Source organism: Panthera pardus, unplaced genomic scaffold (genome assembly GCF_024362965.1).
Source record: "Panthera pardus isolate Hobbes unplaced genomic scaffold, ASM2436296v1 HiC_scaffold_13, whole genome shotgun sequence".
NCBI classification, from domain to species: Eukaryota; Metazoa; Chordata; class Mammalia; order Carnivora; family Felidae; genus Panthera; species Panthera pardus.
In genome coordinates, this window is record NW_026526688.1 from 154,834,611 (window position 1) to 154,853,881 (window position 19,271).

The 19,271-nt window shown below is 35.8% G+C and overlaps 1 protein-coding gene and 1 long non-coding RNA gene across 34 annotated transcripts in view; one reads left to right on the forward strand and one right to left on the reverse strand.

The window, feature by feature from the left end:
* The window catches only part of ADGRL3 (adhesion G protein-coupled receptor L3), an 813,483-nt gene that overhangs the window by 211,650 nt on the left and 582,562 nt on the right, over window positions 1-19,271 (reverse strand). The window lies entirely within an intron of this gene.
* On the forward strand, window positions 557-18,590 carry LOC109278524 (uncharacterized). Its single transcript, XR_002085706.2, has 3 exons — window positions 557-662; window positions 10,976-11,187; window positions 17,815-18,590. It is a non-coding gene; the product is annotated as an uncharacterized LOC109278524 (long non-coding RNA).

The window sequence follows — 19,271 nt, forward strand, 5'->3', positions numbered from 1 at the left end:
GTGGGGGGGTGGGGTTGGTGGCCCTAACCCCTGTATTGTTCGAGGGTCAACTATATAATTGGACCACAGGTTTCTTCCATGTTGCTGATTGCAAATGACTGCTATGGTATTTTCCACTCTGTGCTGTTTCATTAAAGAAAAAAAAAATTAAAAAGATTTTCACCTTTAATAATAACATCTTCTCTTATTAAACACTTAAAATATTTTAAAGTACATTTTCTTGCATTTGCTTTGTCACTTCGCAGGGGTTAAGCCCAATATCAGGGTCTATGATAACTGAAACCACTCACATCGTTTTCAAAGACCATAAACATAGGTAGAACAAAAAGGCAGTATTTACCACTGCACAATTTTAGTATGAACCAAGTGCCCTTGCAAGAATTATGCTAGTTTCCAAACAAAATCTCAGTGGAACCCACATTTTTCCTACCACTTATATAACATGATATATGCTTCTATTCCCAATTTAGTCTTGGCAAAACCAGTAACAAATAAAATGAATTTGAGGATAAGTTTACAAATAAATGTGTATTTTTTCTTTTATTTTCTACATGGTAATATCCCTTAATGGTTTTTACTTTGCACAGAAGAGCAATCAAGGTCTTGCCTGCAGACACCGCAGAAACTATATGCGCCTCTACATAAAGCTGATGCTCAGAAAGGTAAGAAAAACAATGATTCTAAACCAGTCAAGTGATTATAAAAAAACAAGTTTTCCAATAAGGTTCCAGATGAACAAGCTAGATATCTGATGTGGCAGATCCAATGAAGCCGTGAGAAAAAAATAGATGTAAGATAATGGGAGAAAGGACAGTAATTTACCAGAGGTCCCTGCCAAGTACCAGATCGGTGGTTTAGAACAGGCACTGAGGTCTAGTCAGTGTCTAGTGCTTGAACTGGCTCAGAGCTCTTCTATGTGAAGCTTACTCTGCAGGGTTTGGAATATTTTGCTAGCCAAATGCGACTGGCTGCCAGCTCCCCCCTGATTCTGCTTACACTTGCCCAAGAGTTCAGATCTGTAAACGAGTGCTGTCTTCGATCCATTCATCTGGGGAGTTTGCATCCCTAAAGAGTCTCAGCTAGAGTAACTTTAAGTCACCTTAGTGTGATTTTTCACCAAATAAATCTGAACAATATTTTCTGGGTTGGTCATTAAAAGATCATCTCCTGTAACCTGAGTATCTTACTGGGCTTTACACTTTACAGTCATTCAAGTCAATGGGATAGTCTATAGACTCATGGGTCTCTTGACCACTGGCAACTACAGAGTAGAAATCAGAGGCAGTTAGGTCAATGCCAAATACAAATTTATTAGTGCAATTGCATTCTTTCACAGTACCAGGGCTTTGAAATTCTTTAGGATATTAGAAACGAATTCACTGTTATATACCACCTATAGCATTTTCCCCTTATTTCTTCTTGATGACATCTTTCAGTTGTGTAAGACAAACATTCTAAATACATGATTCCTTTAAGCTTCTGACTCCATGGAAGAAGTCAGTCTTCGGCCACAATGCTTCCAGTGCAAGTGGTACCATTCATCACCCTGAAAGCCAGAACTGAGTGGAAGACAGCCAGGTCCATAATATTATGACATAGGCAGAAGCTTCTTTTTGGCAGCTCTGGCTGAATTTCATATAGTAAAAAAATAATCCTGCTATGGTATTGGTAGTAAATGTAGATTCATTCTCACACCACCCAACTCTATTATCAGTCTGTTAATATTTTCCTATCTGTAACACTGTTTCCTTCTAATCTGGTAGGTCCAATAGTTTTATTGATTGTTAAATAGTTTTTGAGATTTTTCCCCCCAAATAGTGGGTCTTACCACCACCCCAGTGCTAATATCATTATACAGGAGTTGAGACATCTCTAAAGGGAACTTTTTCATAGATAATAATTCATCAGGAATCTTAACAAGAACCGAAGTTCTAAGAGTGATCTTGAAAATAGACACATACACATAGACTGTATGTTCGCACATTCAAAGAAAAGGACCAGAAGATTCTGAAGATGATAGTAGAGAACACTGATTTTGCTTTTATTTTTATTTTATAGAGAGCGAGTGTGAGCAGGGGAAAGGAGCAGAGAGAGAGAGAGAGAGAGAGAGAGAGAGAGAGAGAGAGAGAATCACAACCAGGCTCCATGCTCAGCACAGAGTCTGACACGGGGCTCAATCCCACAGCTCTAGGATCATGACCTGAGCCAAAATCAAGAGTCAACTGCTCAACCAACTGAGCCAGCCAGGTGCCCTGAGAACACTGATGTTAAAATACTACAAAGTAGTTCCTTTGCTCTTTCTCTCAGCTTCCCTCTCATAAACCTATGCTTCTCTTTTCTTTTCACTCTCTGTCCTGTATATATCAGCCTGTTTGATGACAGTGCCACCTGTGAACATATACTTGTTTACGCTGTCCAGCGGAAAAGTTTTTTAATTGTGTTAAAGAACACATATAAAAATTGACTCTTAACCACATTTTAAACGTATACTACAAAATTGTTAACTATATGCACATCGTTGTACAACAGATCTCTAGGGAGAAGTTTGTTTGTTTGTTTGTTTGTTTCTTCCCTAAAGCACTGTCACTTTACCAAAATCAAACTAAAGTTCCTTAGTAAAGAAAACTGAAAAACTGCACTATTATTTTGGACAGATTGGTACATTCACATACGGAATTTTATATCATATGTGATTCACATTTGCTCTTTTCTCAAATTTGCTAAATATAAACAAATAGTTTTGTATTCTAAAACCCCAAAAAGGTATCGAATTATTTAAATGTGTTTGCAAAAGGGGCCAGCATTAGGAGAAGGAAATTTACAGTGAAAGTGACGTGAATGGACCATTCATTTGTATGGCCACTAATTCCATAGGGCAACTGATCATAAATTAAGTGCCTGACATTCAGTAATAGATGATTATATCTGACATAATGAAGTTATAATGGAAGGTGTTCGCACACTGCTTGACTATTAAGTGCCCATTTATTGTCCCTGCACCAGGTGTGATAGTGATAGGCTATACAAATCATCCAGAAGAAATGTCAAAATAGGCTCCTTTGCTGATAAAGCACCACACATGTTTATTAATACAGCAGCTTGTCTTAGAACTGGCCCATCTGCTCATTTAAAACGAATCTTTTTCCTATAAATATTTCAAAGTTAAGAGCATGACCACTCATAATAGTTTTAGAGAAGTAGGAATGGAAAGAGGAGAAAGGCAAACTCAAATAAAATATTCTGCTCTTCCTTTTACCTGAGGTACGTTTAACAGAAGGGGCAGGGAGGTAGTTTTTAATGTGGCATTTGCTTTGGATTAGTGCTGCATGAGTGTAGGCCATTGAACACGGTCCAGGCTCCAGCTGTTGCTGGTGCCAGGTGGGAAATGGCAAATTTCACCAATGTTTTCAAAGTACACATTTCAATAAAGTCCAAAATGAAGTACTCAATTAAGAAATTCTCCAGAGCAGTAGTTCATATGCATTTAAGCTCATCAGAAAATATTTTAGCTGGGTAGATTTTACAAAGAAAAATAATACTACAAATCTTTCTTAGGGGAGATGATTTTAAAACTCTGAGGGTTTGCTTCTAAGTCCATTTTTTTCTAAGATTTCAACGTCACATTTTTATGTAAGAGAAAAAAAAAAACAACAGAAGCAAAATGTGAATGTTTACCTCTCTTCTTTTTAAGAAATCACAAGTACAAAGCTAAGACATTTTCCATCTGGTGTTCTGAGTTTTATACTCTTGCTGCGCAGCCTGTATGTTCTTTGTTCTATCTTCAAGAATGGTTTTATCTAACCAACAAACAAGTGTGCCCTGAGGCACCCCTCTCAAATGAACACACACATTTGAAATGAAGAAGTAAAATCCTTCAAAATAGTGAAACAAAGGAAAGGCATGGACCATTTGGTAACCAGAGGTGGTTTTCACTCTATAGCCTTGGCTTCATTTATTCATTCATTAAAACCTAAATAAAGTCTGGCAGGCATGCCTTTCAGGTTCCAGGAAAGAACTTTATCAGACTCAGTATCACATAAATCCACTAGTCATACTTTTCTAAATAAATTACATCTTGTGATAACTAACCACCTGGTGACCAGAGGGCCAATTCAATTACTTGTAAAAGGCTAAAGGTCTCAGATACCCTTGAAATTATTTTTTTTTACATCTCCCATACACTGAAAGGAAACAATTTCCAATTATGTTTTATGTTACATGTATTTCCAAAAATTGATAATGGGTGATCTTTAGTTTGGATATGAATTACGTCTGTCTTCCAGAACACCATCAATATCCACCCAAATTATCCAAACTGGAAATCAAATAATTATCTCCTATTTCTCTCTCGTATCCAATCACCAAGTCTTATTATGCTTTAACTACAATGTCTAGGAATCTATCGTGTATTCTTCCTATTGCTACTGTTTTTTATTTCGTACTTTCAAGAAACCTTTCTTGAAATAACTTACTAATCTCTCTGCTCCCAATCCATCCTACGCATTTTAATCAACATTTCTATGCAAATTATGCCTTCTATGCTTATGTCCTTTGTAGTTTCCCAATGTCTATAGGACACTTAGAAATGCTAGGCTTAGTACACATAAAAATCTACTACAATCTGAGCTATAAGCCCTTTTGCCAGTTTCATCCTTCGCAGTTCATACCACATCAATTGTGGACACAATTGTGTCTAGTTCCAGAGGCAATTCAGACTAACCTGACCAACAGATTAACAGCCTCCCAATCACCAGCCAAGAGTCTCAAATGATGCTTGTTTTAACAGAATCAGTATTCTGTGTGTAGCATGAGAATATGATCCTTATGGGTCTAGCAAATGTAGTCTTTTCATTGCTTATGTATTAGTAAGTGCTCTTCTTCCCTGCAGGGACTATAACCCCTCGCTTGGGCATTTATTGGAATCCAGGCAAGTGTTCTATCAGGTCCTGCTTCCAAAGGGCTCAGCACATGGTCCCACAGCAATGTGAATTTGCCTGTTTCCAAATCCTTCTGCTATTTCTTAATCACAGAAGAGAAGTCACACATTATCTTAGGCTAGTAATGTGGAAAATGGAAGGGACAGAAGGGAAGAGAATCTTCAGAGAATTTAAGTGGCAAGAGGGAATTCTGTAAATGAAATTTTAAGGAAAAGCCATACCAATATGATTGGATTTATCTCTCTTTAAGCTACTTTCCACCTAGAATCATCTTTTAAAAATTGAAATCAGATTATGTAGTACTCTGTGTAAAAACCCTTCAGAGGTTTTTAAACCCCTCAGCAATCTTAAAACCCTAGCTCTTGGGGCAACCGGGTGACTCAGTCAGTTAAGCATCCAATTCTTGATTTTGGCTCAGGTCATGATCTCATGGTTCCTGATGAAGGTGCAGGTGTAGCCTGCTTGGGGTTCTCTCTCTCCTTCTCTCTCTGCCCCTCCACCCCCCACGAATAAAAAAAAAAGAAAGAAAAACAACAACAACAAGAACAACAACAACTCAGCTCCTTTCAAGACCTACTAGGCTGACAAAAATTCTTTGCTTGACCAAACTTTAATTAGACACCTGAACCTTCTCTTATGACCCTCTGTGCACTTCCTTGTAAAATCCAGTTACAGTAAGAACCCTACTAAGTCATGTCAGCCACAACCCCCCATTCTCTCCATATCTGATCACCCTCTGTATCTGATCATGTTCCTCATCCTCTACCAACCCCTTGGTGATGTCTGATCACTCTGGCCTGTCTTTAGCAAGAATCCTATCAAGTTGCTTCCAGAGTCCCTCTGGCCCCTAACATTTCTTCTTAATAATTTTCCATCCAGGGATCTCCTACCCTGTTCCTTGGCTATGCATGTCCACTTGTCCATGCTGTATTTGAAGTTGATGCCCACTATATACCAAGGTTTCTTTTCTCCCATTGCAATAGTTCTGGGAAAAAATGTGTTTATACTGTTTTAACTACTGTCCATCTTTGTTTTTATCTTTGGAAACAAAAAAAAAGTGCCTGATCTGAACCCTATGTAAGTACTCTGTCTACATCTCCAGTTGCTCATCTCGCTATGTTCCAGAAGTATCATGTGCATTTATCTGTTTAATTTTTGTTCATTTTAACTTCTCTCCCCTGTCTAGAGTGTATGCTTAATGAAAAGCCAAGTCTTGACAGATTTGTAAACTGCACAATTCCATCAAATCCTGGCATATATGAGGCCCTAATCAGTATTTGCTTAGCGAACAAATGAATTAACATACCATGACTATTCCAATTCAGGGCCCTGATCATACCATCCTTCGACTTCACGTGGCTGACTCATGTTCTTTTGTTTGTTTGTTTGTTTTAAATCATGTTATCATTTTATTTTCTTTCTTTCATCATGGTAAGTGTACTCTTTCATCTCCATCCCGTATTTCCCCATCCCTCCAGCCACCTTCCTTCTAGTAACTATCATTTTGTTCTCTATATTGAAGAATCTGTTTCTTGGTTTGCCTCTCTCTCTTTCTCTCTCTCTTTTGTCCTTTGCTTGCTTGTTTTGTTTCTTAAATTCCACAAATGAATGAGATCATAAGGTATTTCTCTCTCTGCCTTATTTCACTTAGCATTATACTCTCTAGCTCTATCCATGTTATTGCAAATGGCAATATTTTATTTTTTTCAATGGCTGAATAATATTCCATTATACACACACAAACACACAGACACACACACCACCACCACATCTTTATCCATGTATTGATAGACATTTGGGATACTTTCCTAGCTTGGCTATTGTAAACAGTGCTGCAATAAACAGGAATGTGTGTATGTCTTTGAATTCGTGTTTTTGTATTTTTTGGATATTCAACCATGCAATTACTGGATCATAGAGAATTCCATTTTTAATTTTTTGAAGAACCTCCATACTGTTTTTTACATTGGTTGCACCAGTTTGCATTCCCACCAACATTATAAGGGGGTTTTTTCTCCATGTTTTTGACAACACTTGTTTCTTGTGTTTTTGATTTTAGCCAATCTGACAGGTGTGAGTTACTATCTCATTGCAGTTTTTATTTGCATTTCCCTAATGTTGAGGGACACTGAGCATCTTTTCATATGTCTGTTGGACATCTGTAGGTCTTCTTTGGAGAAATGTCTGTCCATGTCTTCTGCCTATTTTTAATTGAATTATTTGGAAAGAGAGAGGACCCAAATAAACAAAATCACTAATGAAAGAGGAGAAATAACAACCAACACCACAGAAATAGAAACAATTATAACAGAATACTATGAAAACCTCCATGCCAACAAACTGGACAACTTAGTAGAAATGATTAAATTCCTAGAGACATATAACACCAAAACTAAAGCAGGAAGAAATAGTAAATTTGAAGAGACTGATTACTAGTAATGAAATTGAAAAAGTAATCAAGAAACTCCCCAAAAACAAAAGTCCAGGACCAGATCGCTTCACAGACAAATTCTACCAAACATTTAACTTTTTAAAAAAATTTTAGAGAGAGAAAGAACACACATGAGTGGGGGATAGGGACAGAGGGAGAGAGAGAGAATGTTAAGCAGGCCCCATGCTCAGCACAGAACCTGATGCAGGGCTGTATCCCACGACTCTGGGATCATGACCTAAGCTGAAATTAAGAGTTGGACACTTGACTGACTAAGCCACCCAGGTGCCCCTCTACCAAACATCTGAAGAAGAGTTAATACCTATTCTTCTCAAACTATTCCTATATATATACATATATATATATATATATATATATATATATATGTATATATATCCTATCTATCTATCTCCTATATATATATATATATCTCCTATATATATATATCTATCTATATATATCTATAGATATATATCCTATATATATATATATCTCCATATATATATATCTATATATATATATCTCCAATATATATATCTATATATATATATCTATATATATATATATATCTTCTAAATTCATTCTATGAAACCAGTATCACCCTGATACCAAAGTCAGATAAAGACACATGATACCAAAGCCTAATAAAGACACCACAAAAAAAGAGAACTATGGGCAAACATATTTTATGAATATAGATGCAAAAGTCCTCAACAAAATATTAGCAAACTAAATCCAATAATATATTTAAAAAAATCATATACCACCATCAAGTGGGATTTTTTCCCAGGATGCAAGCGTGGTTTAAAATTCACAAAACAATCAACATGGTATGTCACATCAATAAGAAAAAAAGATAAAAACCATTAAATCCTTTCAATAGATGCAGAAAAAGCACTTGACAAAGTACAACATCCTTCATGATAAAAACCCTCTGCAAAGAAGTTCTAAAGGGTACATACCTCAACATAATAAAGGTCTCATATGAAAAACCCACAGCCAACATCATAGTCAATGGTGAAAAAAATGAAAGCTTTTCCCTTAATGTCAGGAGCAAGACAAGGATGCCCTCTCTTATCACATTTACTCAACATAGCACTGGAAGTCCTAGCCACAGCAATTAGACAACATAAAGAAATATAAAAGGCACCCAAATTAACAAAGAAGGAATAAAAGTCTATTTGCAGATGACATGATGCTATATATATGAAAATCCTAAAGACTTTATCAAAAACCTAGAACTGATAAATAAATTCGGTAAAGTTGCAGGATACAAAATCAATGTACAGAAATCTGCTACATTCCTATACACTGAAGCAGCAGAAATTGAAATTAAGAAAACAATCCAATTTATACTTGCACCAAAAACAAACAACCAAACAAAATCTAGGAATGAACTTAACCGAAAAAGTGAAACACCTGTACTCTGAAAACTATATAACATTGATGAAAAAATTCAAGACAATGCAAAGAAATGGAGTCATTCCATGATCATGGGTTAGAAGAACAAATACTGTTAAAATGTCTATACACTCAAAGTGATCTATATGGATTTAATGCAATCCCTATGAAAATACCAACAACATTTTTCACAGAACTAGATCAAACAATCCTAAAATTTGTAGGGAACCACAAAAGATCTTAAACAGCCAAAGTAATCTTGAAAAAGAAAAAAAAAACTGGAGGTATCACCATTCCAGATATTAAGTTTTACTACAAAGTGGTAGTAATTAAAACAGCATGGTATTGGCAAAAACCAGATAACATAGGTCAGTGGAATAGACCAGAAAACCCAGAAGTACACCAACGATTATATGGTCACTTAATCTTCAACAAAGGAGGAATAAATGCACAACGGGGAAAAGATCGTCTCTTCAACAATGGTGTTGGGAAAACTGGACAGCAACATAGGAAAGAATGAAACTGGACCACTTCTTTCACTTTTTACACTTATACAAATATAAAGTCAAAATGGATAAAAGACCTAAATGTGAGACCTAAAACCATAAAAATCCCTGAAGAGAGCATAGAAAGCAATCCGACATAGCCTGTAGCAACATTTTTCTAGATTATGTCTCCTAAGGCAAGGGAAACAAAAGCAAAAATAAATCATTGGAACTACATCAAAATAAAAAGCAGCACAGCGAAGAAAACAATCACCAAAATTAAATGGCAACCTACTGAATGGGAGAAGGTATTTTCAAATGACATCTCTGATAAAGAGTTAGTATCCAAAATATATAAAGAACTGATACAACTCAATACACATTCACTTTCATCCTTCACAGTTCAGCTGACAGTCACCTCCCTAGAGTGGTTTTTCTTTTCTTTTTTTTCTTCTTCTGATTTTTTTAATGTTTATTTTACCTTTGAGAGAGAGACCAAGCACGAGTGGGGGAGGGCAGAGAGAGGGAGACACACAATCTGAAGCAGGCTCCCGGCTCTGAGCTGTCAGGACAGAGCCTGACATGGGGCTCGAACCCATGAACCATGAGATCATTACCTGAGATGAAGCCGGATGCTTAACCGACTGAGCCACCCATGCACCCCTTGATTATGTCATTACATAATTGATCTATCGTTAACTTTCTCCGATACACGGTAAAGCCCATGTGGGCTGTATTGCCAGTACCCTGTAAAATGCATGGCAAATAGCTGGCAGTATAGTACTGTCACATCAAAATTCATCTGACTTAAATTCAACGATATGCATTCAGAAAGAATTTGGGGGAAAATCCACTTAGCATTTTAATCAATGACAGCATGGTCCAGAGTGACAGGAGGATAGGGACAGTGTTCCCTCAGTTCTCTGTTTCCCCACACTGTTCACCACGCATCGCCACAGCCAAAGGAGGTTTTAGGTATTTCTATTTTCACATTTCCTGATATCGAGGAATAACTCACTGTTGGATATATTGTATTTTATGGATAATTTAGAGGATGTTTGAAGATGGGTTATATTTTTGTTTTTGTTTTGACCTTGCTCACTAACTTCAGAATCTAACCCATGCATAAGATGCAACCGCATAGAAAATATTTGGTCAGTACTGAAGGAAAGTTAGTCTTTCAGAGAGGCACAGAGAAAAGCTAACATATAGTTTTCTTGTCTGATACGTGTTTGAAATTAAAGGCATAGACATTTACAGAAAAAAAATATGGTTATTTTTAATGTAAAACTACATCATAATTAAGTCAGTAGGATTTGAGGAGGATAAGAACATTGCAAACCATCTTGAGGACTTATTTTCTTGATCTCACCATGTCTGAGCTATACTGAGTCTTAGACTGGAACGATAAAGATTGCTTCTAAATTATATTAAGCAATATTTACATAGCATTTTATAGGGTATGGGTCAGTTTCACATATAATATTTGTTATTTGATACTTAAACAATCTTGGGAAACAGGTTGTTGCTGTGGCTATGCAAGTTTTTCTGTGATCATATAGTTAGCAACCGGGGTGGATTTATCAGATTAACAAGCATTAATATTTAAGCTGTATACTTCCATGTAATTCCATCTAGGAGAATGTGATGCCAAACTTAACAGGAGCATCTGCTCCAGTGAGGGAAATTGTCTTTTTTTTTTTTTTCCCCCTGAACTCAAGGACTGAAAATAATTGCTGGACGCAGAAATACAACTAACAGAGAAAAGTACTTCTTAGTACACACTGGGGGAGATAAGTGTCTCTTGGTGTGAAGGTAACACTCTTTGGGGTGTTACAGGATGAATAATAGCCAAAGTCAACACTTTCAATAGAGAAGAATGTGCCTTTTAGCAGCGGAAGAAACAAGATCCTCATTTGCTGACTAGTGATATGTAAGTGGATGTTGCGTCCTTAACAGTCCCAACGCTTACTGTCCTTACTGTCTAGGGATCCAGATGTATCTAGAGAAAAGAGATCTTACCTAATCTTAGGCAACTGACTCAGAGTAAAAGGTATTTTAAAATTTAAGGACTTATCATATATAAATTTTATCATGTTGTCTTTTACATCTATTGTAAAGAATTGTTATATTAAAGAAGATACTCTGGAAGGGAAGGATCATGTGCATGAGTACACCAAAAAATTGGAAACCCTGCAGCTGTGAACATTCAGTAGGTGGGAATAAGGGTGACTCTTCCATCTGGAAGTCAAAACCTCCTCCTTTGTCCCATGCCAGGCTTTGGTAGTAGCAGTCAACACGACTGTCAGCTAGCTGTCTCCTCCAGGCAATAAGACAATTATTTTTAGTATACTAGTATAAAATTATTTTCATAAATAATAAGAAGCATTTGTGGGAGAGAATATTTAAAACTACAAAAATAGGATATTTTATCACAATGTCTGATTTCTTGTTTTATGGTATGATTTCAAATATTTCTTTTGAGAGAAACAGAAAGATATTTTATGAAAAGAGCAAAAAGGAACAGTGTAACATTAGAACAAAGATATTCTACTTTATTGAAGAAGACAACAGACACACAAACAACTTTTGTGCCATATTCTGTTCTTAAGATGACTAATAGAAATGGGTGAGGATTTTTCTTTAAAATGCCATACTGTGGATAGTTAGACCCCCCCACCCCATCCTTTGTGGTAATATGTTTCATTACTAATTACTGGCTAAAGTATGTTGTTTTGGAAATTAAGTCATAGTTCCTTTTGTATAAACGAAAAACTGACAGAGCAGATTTTTTATAGATGCCTGGGCTTGAACCTGGTTCCAATGTGTAATACTTAATCTGACCTTTATGAAGTTAAAAAAAAAATCTCTCTTCGGCTCAGTTTTTTCATTCACAAAATTACAACAAGAATACTACCTGCTTCATGAGATTCAGGAAATTAATGAAATAACGATCCATATCATATGCTTCAAATACAGCCAGGCACAAATGTTATGTGTAAATATTAAATGTTCTAACCATGTCCACTCAAAAAAGATGGTATCTACTGGAATATTCAGAAAAATATTATGATTGGTTTTCTATGGGAATTGGGAGAGAGGAGGACATATGGATAATTTTCAGTTTGTACAATTTTTAAAAGTTAATTTGAATAATAAATGTTAACTATTATTATTATTACTATCATTATTACTGACTACCGATAAGAAGTTGTGACATTCAGAAAACGCTAAATATTTTCTCTCTGAACAAGATAAAGCAGCTACACTCTCATCTTTTTGAATGAGAATAAAAGCCAGATAAAACAAAGATAAGTCAGTCCTGGAATCCATAGAAGCAATCATAGGAGGGCTGGGCTAGTGAGCAATCTTAGGAGAGAAAACAGGGAGCTGGGGAGGGGCATCAGGTAGGGAAGTATGAAATTCAAGGAACTGAACCCTGGTCATAGCTGCTTAGACACACATCCTAGTTCCAGAGACTTTCCATTCCCTGAGCAACAGGCTCCATGGAGGAAACATCACATTCGAGTCAAGGATCATTACCGCTGGATCTGCCACCAGCCACACTGAACCTGAAGGAGGATGTTCAGATCACAACGATATCAAGCCTCTATTTAATACCTTTTGAGTACTAAGAATATCATTCCATGAGCCAGTGTGGAAGTAGAATCCAAACAATCTCTATCTCCCTTCTCATGCAGGCTTATTGAGAAACTACCAGAACAAGATGACCAAGAACCTACTGCAAAAAACTACCAGGTCACACTACTCCTGGAATAATTATTCTCAACATATGAATTATGTACCACAAGGGCCTGCAGGATTGTGCTAAGTTGTTTCAAATGATAAATGTTGGCTTTTAAATAATAACTTATATTTGCAGAGTATGTTATAATTTATAAAACAGTCACTTATCCTTACAATATTGAATAAAAAGTATATTTTACCATTTAGAATTTAATTTCGATTAAATCCAACCCAATTCAATTATTACCATACAGTGTTACAGGAGTATACATGACTCTAGAAATACGATGATGATGACGAGTAAGTCTGAATGAAAAAGTGATAGTGTCCTTGTAAGACTTAAATGAGACAATGCAGATAAAATACTTTTTCCTGTGTCTGACACAAGACACATACTCCATAAATGGGAATGATGTTTACCATTAACAAGCTCTATATTGTAGGTATTCGCAGTGTACTTTAACACACAGTACAAAAAAATGTTTGGCATTTACAAGTGAGGGAAAAGCACGTTATTTAACGTGGTCAAAGCAATCTGTTATATGTAAGTTTCATGTTTATTCCCTTGGGTTAAGGGTGGCTAAAACTAGGAAATTATGTTCTACCATATAATGTCTGCTAACAAGATAAGTTAGAAAAAAAAAAAAACACACGAAGAATACTAAAAAATAGGCCTGGAGTCTCCTCAATAAGAATGCCAGATGTCTTGTTCTTATTTTATTTTAATCAATCTCAAATGTTTTTACATTCCACTAGACAATATCGTGCGCTAATGTCTCTAATGTGTGATGCTAAATCTTTGGCTATAGCCTATTTTTAATATAGATGCACCAGGCAGGACCATCTGTTTATTTTGAACTTTACAAAATATTTTCAACGTGGATTTGCTGAATGTAATTCCATTTGCACATGAAACTTAATGCCTGGCATTATTCTAGTTCATTGATTATGTGCCAACTGAACCATATTTATATTACTCTATTATAGCAAACTAAAAAAAATAGATGTAATCTCCCAATTACCCAAATATTCTAGCTTATTTGACATTAAGCTTCTAATTAAATATAAGATCTTACCTAAAGAAAGATTATACAAAGTAAACATACTGGTTTCACCAGCTTTATTACTAGTTGTTTACTGTATTGGAAGGTGGAGAGTACCAGTAACTGTCAAACTTTTTATACAGTAGAACATCAGAAGTATCATTCAGACTTTTTCAGAAAAGAATGTCTTTTCTTAGTTCTTGACAGGAATTTATCTAATTTGAACTGCTAGTGATGTTATGAAGAATTCCTAGGTTGGGTTCTATAATTGCTAAGGCTCTCACACAATTACACAGGAAAACCATGAAGCAAAACAACATCAAAAACAAAACAATAAGGTCTCAACTCCAGGGCATGCCTCAACTGGTGTATCTGAATCTCAAATAATAGACACCTCTGCTGATAGGATTCTGATTCAGCTTCCAAACAATCTCCCACCCAAGCACTTCATTGAGTCATTCTGCCCATAATACAGACACACTCTGGGGTAAGAGGTTTTGTATTATGAGTACTAGGGAGGCAAAGGAAAGGTCAGGGACAAAGCACAGTTGGAGAGGACACATGACCTTCAGAACTGCAACTTGGTTTGTTTTTGTTTTTCCAGAACTGCGACTCTTAATGAATCTTGCTAAGAACTCCAATGCGTTGATTCACAAATCTGCTACAAAACCACTGAAGTAGTTTTTCATTCCCAATTATAGTATAAAAAATTGGGAAACATGTCTCAAAAGCATGTAGAACATATTTGCATTCAGAAACATATAATCAATCCCATTAAATTTACTAGAAATTATAACAAACTAGTTTTAATAATGAAAGGTTTAAAAATAATAGTGCTTCTAGATGAGCCTATTTTTTTAAGTCCTGATTAACGAGACATATGGCAAGAAAAATTACTATAGTGGTGAATGCTGATTCAGGATCTTATTTTTATTAAGTAGTTTATAGTGAGGGCTGTGACAATTTTTCTATTTATAGTGGCAGCTCTGGTTAATTACCTTGTAATGTATTGTGACATTAATGCACTAGTAAACTATTGGAATTTACACCCCTATTCAGTAATAAAATCTGTAAATTGAAGAATGCAGATAAAGCCATCACAGGCATAAATTATGTAACCAAATGCCACGTATGATTCCATTAGACTTAAAGAACAGAATCTCTCAAATTTACTTATCTGTGGGTAAGTTCCACAGAATTAATAAACTCCTGCTATTTTGAAATGTAGATTACATTTTATTCAAGGCCATTTAGTAACTTGCTAGTACATTTTCCTATGGTTACTAAGAGCATGTTGGTCAGAATTAAAATGCACAATACTGAAAAAGAAACATATTATGACAAACAAATGCATGAATGTCGTATTTTTTTTCCTAAAAAATGATAGAAAGCTGAAAGAAATCAAGACAACCGAAAGGAGGGAAAATAGTGACACGTGGATTAAAATCAAAATGATTCACAGGTGATAAAGAACTTGAGGGGATAAAAAAAGAAAATATGATAAAAATGTGATTTTTGACATATAATAATTATTATTATTGGTTTATTTTTATATTTTTAAGTTTATTTATTGATTTTGAGAGAGGCAGAAAGAGTGCGAGCTGGGGATGGGCAGAGAGAAAGAATCTCAAGCAGGCTCTGCACTGTCAGTGACATGGGATTCAAACTCACAAAACTGTGAGATCATGACCTGGGCCAAAATCAAGAGTCGGATGCTCAACTGACTGAGACCCCTAGGTATCCCATTATTACTTTTTAAAATGTTCATCTATTTTCAGAGAGAGGGGAGGAGGAGCAGAGATAGAGAGAGAGAGAGAGAGAGAGAGAATCCCAAGCTCTGATGTGGGACTCGATCTCACTAACTGTGAGATCATGATCTGAGCTGAAATCAAGAGTTGGATGCGCAGCCGACTGAGCCACCCAGGCACCCCTGAGATATAATTATTTAATTATTTTTCAGAATATTATTTCACAACACAATTCCAAAGTTACCAATTATTAGCTCACTATCTCAAATACTCAGAGCACAATCACTATATATACATAAAAAAGTACCAACTAATTCAAAATATTTCAGATGAGAACAGAATAAAATGACAAGATATCTGAAGCAATCTGATGTGTTTCTGAGTGTTAGGTAGTTAACATTTTCTATTGAAGAGTCCCTTGTGTTAATATTGGTAACCATATTAATAACATTTTAAACATTGCTGTTTTATTTTATTTTTTTAAATTTTTTTTAACGTTTATTTATTTTTTGAGACAGAGAGAGACAGAGCATGAACGGGGGAGGGTCAAAGAGAGAGGGAGACACAGAATCTGAAACAAGCTCCAGGCTCTGAACTGTCAGCACAAAGCCCGACACGGGGCTTGAACCCATGGACCACGAGATCATGATCTGAGCCGAAGTCGGACGCTTAACCGACTGAGCCACCCAGGCGCCCCGAGACATTGCTGTTTTATATGGCTACTTTAATGAATGTCAGAAAATTAAATATGCGTTTCTTATAAAAATATAAGCCTACAAAATACATAAAGAATTAACATATAAAGCAATAATTCCTAAGACATCAACATGCAGGTAGACTAGTGGAAATTGGTATAGGAAGGGAAAATAAGATAATATAGAGACACAGAATATAGACTTTGAAATATCAGCTCAAATGTCTTATATTCTCAATATGTATATAATTATAGTAGCAGAAAAATGGAAAAAGGAAAGCAGGTTAGGTAATGTCAGTTTTTAGATACTTCAAAGGATATTTTTATATATCTCACATAAAAAAATCCAAGTATTGGAGCTAGAATTCCATATTATTTAAAGAACCTGATATCTTATTGTATAAATTCTTATAAAAACCTAGAATATACCTCAGAATTTCTCTCTGTATTAGATATAGACAGTAATAGACATATCTAGAGTTCATTTATATAATTTGACTGCATACAAAATATCAATTACAGTATATAGTTAATTAAAAATAACAAATGAAGGGGGTGATGGCTGAAAGTTGAAGGGAAATACGTTGTGGCTCCAAAGTAATGGCGTTACTATGGCAACTCTATCCCATTATTAATATTTGTTTTTAAATGAATTACTAGATAGTTTTTTTTTAAAGGCCAAGATTTTTTTCAGTGTTATGGTGATTAATACAAATCTCTTTATTTACCTATTGAAGTGTCCTCTTTTGAATACTGCAGTATTGTGGCACATGAGCTAATAACTCTTAACTGTAATTGTATTAATCACAGAACAGTCTAGGAATGACTCTGGGTCAATGCATGGAAAGGAATGCTAAGAGAACTAGAAGTTATCAAGACAATCATTCTAAGAGTGCGATTTGAGGGAGAGAGCAGCAGAGACGAGTGTTGGATTCTAGTAATTCATTCCTTACCAGGTCAATACCATCACTATTTTGACCAAGATGATGTCATTTTATTTTATTTATTTTTTAAAAAAGTTTAGTTTATGTTGAGAGACAAAGGCAGAGAGAGAGGGAGAAAGGGAATTCCAAGCTGTCAGTGCAGAGCCCAATGTAGGGTTTGAACGCATGAACCGTGAGATAAGACCTGAGCTGAAATCAAGAGTCAGACACAGGCACCCCAAGACCATGCCATTTTAAGGGGTAACTTTTAATAATGCCTACCTACCTTCTAACTCTTCAGGGTCTAGTTTATGCCAAGTATTTGCCAGGAACTTGATACTTATTATTTTATGTAATTACCCTAATGAACTTGGCTCAGGTGACATTATTATCCTTGTTTTACAGATGACAGACAGAAGCTGTTTAAGGTCTTAACTGGTTTGCCTGGCTTCAAACTCCAATTTCCTCCCATATGCTATAGAAGTGACCACAAAAGTACATAGTAATAGCCACATTTTTTATCTAGGGCCTACCACATGACAAATTCTATTCTATATTATCCCTAATCCTCACAAAGACACTGTAAAGTTGTTATTTCTGATCTTCTGCCTAGTAGTTCAGGAAACTAATGATAAAATGTCTGGAACTCCCATGTTTAAGTTAATTGCCTCTAAATCCCTTCATTTTACCAATGTTTGTCTTATTTCACTCTAAATTCATTTTACCCTTTTCAGCTTTGCTATGGTAGTCTGAAATGATCCCAGTTCCCCTCTTTTCTATATCCATGGTCCTTTGGATTGTGGCTTCCCAATCAACATATAGAGTCTTTTTCTCCCTTTTTATGTCTGGGATTGGCTATGTGACTTACTTTGGGCAATGAGACATAACAAACATGATACAAGCAGAGTCTTGAAAAATATTTGATCTTTGGGACTTGTCTGCCTATTGTTGGGAATCCTGTCATAATGAGAATGAGCCTGTGCTAGACTGCTTGGTGATGACAGCCATACGGCCTTCATCCCAGATGACATTAAGGTGACTATCAAGCATGTGACTGAGTTCCTTCCCCTATAAAACCAACCAACTTGCTAGCTCCTAAACATCTAACTTCAGCCAAGTTAGCACACACACAACTCAAGTAAGTGTGAGAACTATAATAAATGTTTCCTATTTTAAACTACTACATTTTGGAGTGTACTGTTATACTACCCTACGCCTGATTTTACCACACTCTTCCCAAATCAGACTGGGATGTCAGAAGAAATGAATTATATTAAAGTCACCAACTTGCATAAATGGACCTCCATCTTTGGTAGGGACAATATTCTACTAAGGATTAACATGTCTAAAACAATGCACCAATTTAAAATTCATCTATTCCTCATGATGAAGGATTATGTCTTAAGCATCCAAGCAGTTAATCCATATTAATTTAGAGGCATTTCTGCTCCTTTTCCCTAAGTCTGTTCACTCAAATGCTATGTCTCTTCAGTATAAAATATGCATGCTGAAAAATAAGACACGGATGTCTTAAATGTAATAACTGAGGCAAGCACAGGGGACATTCAGAGAACAGATACACTCCCTTCTCCCTAGTGCATAGCCAAGGAAGCCCTGACAGAGGAACTGAAGACCTTGCCATAGTAGCAGACACGTTTCTAATTTCCCAGTAATCTTTTACCCGGATGACTGAAACTCCCTCCCCTCTGTTAATCTCTTCTTATCTACACTGGCTTCAGAGATCTTTTTCTTATACCAAGAACATAGTGTTATAACGCAAAACCTCACTAATTTAGAAAAACAATTTTTATTTTCATTTTATTTTAGAAAAAAAAATTTAAAAATTAAAAGTATTGCAGGGG